This window comes from Streptopelia decaocto, assembly GCF_964273445.1.
Source record: "Streptopelia decaocto genome assembly, chromosome: 6".
In the NCBI taxonomy this organism is placed as follows: Eukaryota; Metazoa; Chordata; class Aves; order Columbiformes; family Columbidae; genus Streptopelia; species Streptopelia decaocto.
The window spans coordinates 22,731,840-22,739,516 of NC_138660.1; positions in this window are offsets into that span (position 1 = coordinate 22,731,840).

Below are 7,677 nucleotides of genomic sequence, written 5' to 3' on the forward strand. Positions count from 1 at the left end.
TTTCACACGTAGTCAGCTGCACCTCGGCTCCCTCCCCGACGCTCCGGAACACTTAACACAGCCGCCGAGCTGGGCTCCACCTCCTGGCCCTGATACCAGCCAGCCATCTGTCATGGTTTCCAAATTCAAAGCATTGCGTTGCTGAGCTCCTGGCCTGGCCGGCGCTGCTGTCCCAATGCCCTACATTCCAGACAGCGTCCCTGACGGATTGCACAGCCTGACAGCCACCGCTGAGCTTTCGCAGCAGCTCCCCGAGCACCTCGCTCCTGCCAGCACCAAGGTCTGTGCCGGTGAGGCTGGAGACTCTCGGGGTATGTCAAGACTGTGATCGAAGCAGAGCTGGCGAGCTTGTGCATGCACATGGTGCCCCGTGCTCCCAGAGCTCTTCTGCACTCCCTGGCAGCAGGGTGAGGGCAGGGCTGGCTCCTGCGGCTCTCTGGGCTGCAGGATGCTGAGCAAAGCTCAAGTGTACCTGAGTCCTGGCATCTCCAGCCCAGGAGCTCTTGGGCACCCACCCGCAGGGTGGCCAGGGGGAGCCCATGGGTGTTCGAGATGGCAGGAGCAGCCTGGAGAGTGGCTGGAGCCCTTGCTCCTGGAGCTTGGGGAGCAGAGCCTGGGGCACGTGTCCTCCCAAAGCATGGGATTGCCTGTCCTGCGTCCATGGGAGGTCCAAAAATCATAGTGTGCTTTTCTGGCCACAGCTGCTAGGAATCTGCTGTGCTCATAGACAGAAAGTTATGGCTGCATTAAGCTAAGATTGCTCAGATGAGCTTAAAAAACCAAAATAGCAAATGAGCAGGCTCCTGACAGCGCAACACCTTCACGTTGGTACACAGGAAGTTAAAGCATACTCTGATAATTTCCCTTCTTTATCTGGAAATACTACAACTTTTTCAGCGCTTCCCCTTCTTATATTTTAAATTGATGTACTTCACACAATACCTTTATTTGCATAAGGACATTAACAACTCACTGACACTGTTTCTAACTTTAGGTCATTAGTAATTCAGTTACGTAAAATGCAGTAATGGTTTTTACCGCTGGGAATAAGTAGCAAATTGTACTTTTCTACAGTATAATCTCTGCTCAGATTAATATTTTTCCACCTGCTCAGCTATTTAACTAACAATCTGCCAATTTTATTCCTCCACAGGCTGCAGGTAGCTGGAAGCTGTGAAGCAGGGCTCCTTCATGTTCCCAGGCTCCCTGGCTCACACCATACAGAGTTAAGGTTAAAGACCCTTCCTTTGTATAACTAACATTGAATTGTCCTGAGAGCTGGCTAATGACTCTGCCTAAACACCAGTTTCACACATGTTTAGATTTCTTGCAAAAGAGACAATTAAGACACCCTGCTGAAAAATTGCAAAAGCTCCACTTTTTAACAGTATTTTAAAACTTGCTGAAACTTGCGTTGCTATGACAGTGACGAGGAACCAGCTGAGCACTATACTAAGTTTTTTTAAACTAATGTTCAGGTTCATCTAACATTCACCGTTCTTCTCGCCATCGATTGGAAAGTTTAAAGGTCAGCTGTGAGCAAAACAAAATAGCTGTGGAGGGAAAAAATAAACTGGAAATCAGAAAGACATATGTACTGGCTACGGACAGAAGAGCACGTGTGTGGAGGTGTATTAAGTCGAATTGCACTTTGACCAAAATTTGTGTATTTATTTATTAAAAACATGTAAATCTCTGCTTCTTTCCACTGATCAACGCTGAGCTTTCTGCATTCAGCTGCCAGGGAACCAACTGATTCTGCTCTTCACTATGTCAGAAAAGGAGATACCATAATTAATTGGATAAATTTTTAGGTTCCAGTGAAAAACTCATGTTCTAAGAGTAGCAATATTTGCCAATGGCATCCTTATTTTCCAGATAATTAGGCCAGCTAGTAAATGACCCCATGTCAGCCAGCAGCAGTAACTATCTCATATGCTGGTCAAAAGCCCATACCAAGGAACATGAGGACCACACTGATTCTGGGAACAGCACTTCTAAGCTTCAGGCAGCCCCAAAACCAAAGCACAACTCGGTCACAGCTTTGGAGCGTCACTTGGGGTGTGAATTCATCAGACAGGTATGTGTGCACAGAACTGGCTGAGATTGACAAGCCTTAATGAAAAATGGAAGTCAGCAATGCTTTAGACTTCAGTAAGAGCCGAGACTAGGTTTATTTCCCATGGTTTGGGGTCACACTGTCAGCATTTCACAGAGCCACTTAGTATATTCTATGAATAGACTCAAGAACTGAAGTTTCAGTCCAGCCATTGTCCCCAACATTCATTAACATCAAGCACACACTAGAACACAGACCTACACACAATTCACTACAAATGGCAGCTTCCTCCATTTCCGAGTTCTTGCCAAGCAGAACAGCTCTGCTTCATTTCAAGAGCTGCTTTGGTGGCCATGTTTTATCAAGCCATGGAAAACATGCTTGAACTATAGTGCTGTGACTTCTCACTGAGGCTGCGTTTCTTACCTTGGCACACTGGACACCAGAGCCTGGCTGCAGCAGAAGATGGAGGTCCATGAAGAATATGAGATCAAAATATCACTGAAGACAACAGGCCTCTACTTCTTCTGCCATGGGCCTAATTCCTTGTGTCCACTTACAGAGATCAAAGGTGTCATTTCCTGAGAGGAAGAATTATTTGTGCATAAACAGCCATTAACTAATAGTCCAGAGAAGATGCTTTTAAATTCAAATGGGTGGCACAGCAGCCGGTACTAGACAAGTGACCCAAGCATCTCGTTACATAAACTGGAGCAGGAGGGAGCCGGATGCTGATGACAAAACCTCTTTGTGAGTAACACCAGCAAAATCTTTTAGAGAGCAATTCATGACTAAGTTAAAAGAAAATGGTGCACTTCTCTCCTAGTATTATAGAAATTAACTTTAAGAATTGCATGTCTTTCCCTGTTCGTGTACAACTAGAAATGGAAATAACCGCAGCTATTTTGTTTCAAAAACTGATTAACTTGAGGTGGCGAAAGGGGAAGCACTTGACTGTTCTCATGAAAAACCTGTAGTAGCATAAGGTGTTGTGGAAAGAACATCCTTCTTCCAGGGAGAAGGAAAAGATTATTCTGAACGAGTTACAGCACTCAGCAGCTACCACGTCCTGTACCTACTGCATTTCTTATGAATCTGACCTTCAGCCCCACCCCTGGGCTTTGGTCCTTCCAGTTTCATTTGGGTGCATCTCATCTTGGGCTACAAGATCTTAAAATCCAGTGCTAAGTGATGTCTCAGCTTGTTCTGCCTGCAGCTTTGGGAGTGACCATACTGCACCCCCAGACCGCAATTCAGCTTCTCCAAATAGAATAAACACTTATTTAAATGGTATTCTTCCTCCACCACTCCCTCAAAAGCCTGTGAACTGGTGATCAAAGATTTCTCAAGCTCAACTGGCCCATCCACACATCAAGGTTAAGGTTTACTAGCCTCTATGGCCAATAACACACATGGGAGTAATATGTTTAGGATAACAACCAGACTTTGAATACTGAAACCAAATAACCTGACATTTACAGTTTGGTCGTCTGAGATTTATCTTTTTACAAGGTGAAAGCACAGTTTGGAGTCACTCATCTGGATTGTTAGCACAATGCCTGACTATCCCACTACCCCTAAGAAAACAATATCTGGAAGCAGCAGTTATTCTAGAAACATCCCTGTGACTTAAAACACAAGCAAAATAGTCTGAGAGCAAAAGTTGTGAAGATATTAACACAGCACTAGCAGAGTAACATTGCGATACTCTCAAAACAGGAGGTGCTTTTCAAGAGGGAGGGGATGAGACAGACCAACCTCACCAAATCATGGCTGTTTGCTGACAACTGCAGCTGCCCAGGGGGAGCGATACGAGACGGCTCAAGGAGTACGTTTTGAAATGGAAGGTGGTGCTGGTTCAGAAGAGGGAGTAAAACTGTGATGAAACAGAGATGCCAACTTGCAGTTTATAGAAAATTTGATCCACAGATTCTGGATGTATTTTCAAAAACATAAATCACGTCTGTTTCCCCATCGCTAAAATAAGAAGATGCTATTTTAAGCCAGTGAACATTATCCCACTGTATTGAAAACACAGACAAAAAGTTCAGCAACTTTCCAGGGTTGACAAGGTTATCTCGGGCCTCAGTATCTTACTTTGCACTGTGCTAGAAAACAGCTCATGGTTAAATGAGCCCTGACGTGTGTCCATCTGTCCAGCTGCAGTCCCCAGGGCCCTCTGCCTTGGAAGGCTTTTTCTGCGATGCTTATCAGGTTGCCCCATGGAAGTCATTAGAGTGTTGGGACTCCAGGTAGAACTCAAAACTTTCCAAGGCTCCTCCTCTGCTGTTGTGTCCTCCTTCTGTTGGAGGCTAGCACCTTTAAACAGGCCACCTCAGATGAAAGAATGCTTCCACAACCATCAGGAAGTATGCTGAAGATGTAGCTGCCAATATGTTGCTGGGTGGCTCCAGCTTTGCAAGTTATCTGCTTGCTCCTAAGAAGCTCTGGTGATGTTTTTTGCAACATTGGGGGACACATAAGGTGGAAGAGCCAACAGCAGCTGCTTGGTCATGGATCACACATACCTGGAGCAATGTTGGTGGTCGCGAAATGGACAGGGTCTGGAACAAGAGGAAGAAGATGAACAGCAAGGATGCACTTTGTGGGAGCTCTGCAGTGATGGGACACTCACAGGAGAGTTCCCTTCCAGGTCAGAAATATGAAGCCATGGCCATCTGCAAGCTCAGCAACCTGCTCATTACCTACAGTAGGAGGTTTCCAGATCCCAGAGCAATATCAGGCTGGCTCAGCATCTTCTTTCTCAGTCTGGAAAACCTCCTGCCAGTCTTCATCTGGCCTCATCCTTGAGGCAGCCACATGCTCCCATACTTCTTGGTCCCTCTCAGACTGTCTAGGTTCATAAGGGCTCTGTTAGCTAAAGTACAAGGACTGTGGGAAGCAAAATAAGTAATGAGAACTGTCAGAAATAAGTTTCTATGTTTCTGCCTTTGTTTTGAGAATGCCTCAGCTCTTTGCTCTCGATCCATTGTTGCTGGCTATCCCAGGTGTGTTTTTTTCTGGCTCTCCTCTTAATCATCACCCCATGACTGTGACTTTTCCCAGGGACTGCCTGAACATTTCACTCTCCAAGATGGGAACCAGGACCCCTGTCCAGTCTGGGCAGATTCACCTGTCTTGGTCAAGCTTTACAGTTCTGAAACACCACAGTGATGAGATGCTGGTTTCAGGAACAGACAGTTGAAAATGGTCTGATGTTGGCTACAGATCAACGTTTAAGCAGGGAGCATGATCAATGGGTAAGAGAGGATGCAGAAGTAAGGAGATCATGGCAGGATGCAAAGCAGTCTCTGAACTCAGCTCACCAAACATACAAACCAGAGATACATACGTACCAGCAGTAGTCTGTGATGTTACATAGCTCTGTAAACTTACTGTGTGACAGAGGTGGTGGATATACTTTATTTAGCCAGTCACTCCAGCCAGATATCTCAAGCTGGTACAGCTTTGACATAGCTCACACATTCAGTATGTGTGATCTAAAGACAATAGACAAACACATCACAAACAGACAAACCTTCAGCTCTTACCAGATTAAGTGGTTCATTTAGCTGGCAGGTAATTCTTTAATGAAAACACCAGGAGTGCAGCCAGATCAAGTTTCTAAAGGCCAAAAAAGAAGAATGTGTTTGGAAGCTGCTGCCATAAAGTATCAAGTTGGATTTGCCCCAGGATTAAATAACATTTTGCTGCTGCAGTTTTGGGTGATGGAGCAGCTCAAGCAAGCAGCTCCCTGATGCTGGTTTGTTTCCTTCTACTTGCAAAGACAAAACATTCACCTCAGTGCTGCCCTGGTGCTTGTCCAAATGATGAAACTAGCTACTACATTTGCAGATGAATCCCTGACTGAGGGATTCTGTAAATATTAGGCAGACCTATAAAAACAGACTGACAGGAATAAAGGAGGGGAAGTGCTTGGCAGAAAATAAATCAATAATTTTAAGGGTTAAAAATATATCACATGGGTTGGCAATGGCATAGAAGGAGACAGAATGCAGATAGTGATCACCACTACTACTAGTCAACGCTTGCTTGAGCTACCAAGGCCGTTCCTACAGCGCAGTTAATGGTAGCGTGCTGACAACACCGCAGCGATCAACCGACTGCAGGGTTTCCGTTCCCAGCACTCACAGCCAATATAATCCTGCTTCAGCTTTTGCAACTATTAATGCTTTGTTAAAGCTTCAGCAACTGGAATCAAGTGATCACTGCCGAATCTCAGCTTTCACTTCAAACAGATAAAATAAAATACGAAGCTTCTCACCATCAGAGAAAAGCCTGATAAGATGAATTCCCTAAGGTCAAAAGTCATGAGGATAAACAAAGAGAACCTAACCCAAGATAGGGTTAAAATACTGTGATTTTTTTGAAGGGTGTCCTTCATTTTCTGATTGTATTCCAGCAGGAGTACTTGGTGGAAAGATGGGACTGGCTGTAGAAAAGGAAGCATTCATTACCAAGAGTTGGCACAAAGGCAGGAGGAACACATTTACATCAGCAGGGAAAGTAAAAAGCCAAAGCACTGCACAGACTACACAAAATGAAGAAAAAAAACGTTACAAGGATGTAGGAGAAAGCAGGAGGGAGATTTTTGTTTTCCTTCCTCTTGATCATTCTATCTTATACAAGAACCCTCTAGATCTGTCTCTGAATGCCACTTTCACCTCCTTCTTCTAAGCCAAGCTTCCACTAACACTGGGAGTTCAGCTGTACAAGCTGGAGGCAAAAGAGGAAACCGAACACACAATAAAAACATGAGGACTGGCCAAACGAGGATTCCTAGAAGTAAGTATCACAATGGCAACATTGGTTAGGACCCAAGCTACCAAGGCGAGTGGCTAGACCTGCATTCCTCTCAGGGGGAGAGAGAGGGAGGCTGATTTTCTAACACCATAGCATGAAACCTTCCTAAGCGAGTCAAGGGATTTACCCTGTTCCTTTCAACAGGCTGTGTGGCTTATTATCTCCATCAGCTTGGGTCAGTTTCTCATCTAAGTGAGGTCCAAGTAGATCCAACTCAGTCTTAGGAGAAAGGGAAGTGTTCAGCCCTGCGCTTGGTGTGCTCCCGTTGTGCTGCAGGGTCAGCCCCAGTGCTCCTAGCAGCATCCCCACCATTGGGTGCTCAGCCCACTGGCCCACCGCTACCCCTGTTTATCCTGGGGACTGCAAGTTCGGTGTAGGTGTGACTCGGGCTATCTCCAGCAGTGGGGATGGTGGGGATGATACATGGCTCCCCAGACTCCCTCCTTCAGCTTCCACTATTGGCCAGAGTTGGTGGCATGGCACTGGCTGCATGGACGCATCAGGGACATCACTGTGCCTGGCAGTGTGGCCTGGAGACCATCAGCTGCAAGACCTTTGATGCTGCTCCATGTCCTGGAGAGAGTTCTGCCAATTTAGCCTTAAAGAACAGCCATCCAGAGTCTGTCAGCTAACATGTCATGAGGGACAAAACCAGCCTCTTGGACGGCTTTCTGAATATGTGAGCGTATTATTAAAAACCAAGACCAAAACAAAAAAACAAAACCAAAACTAAAACCAGCTCAGTGCTTAATAATCACATAACTGGAAAAAGAAATTTAAAATAAAACCCTCTT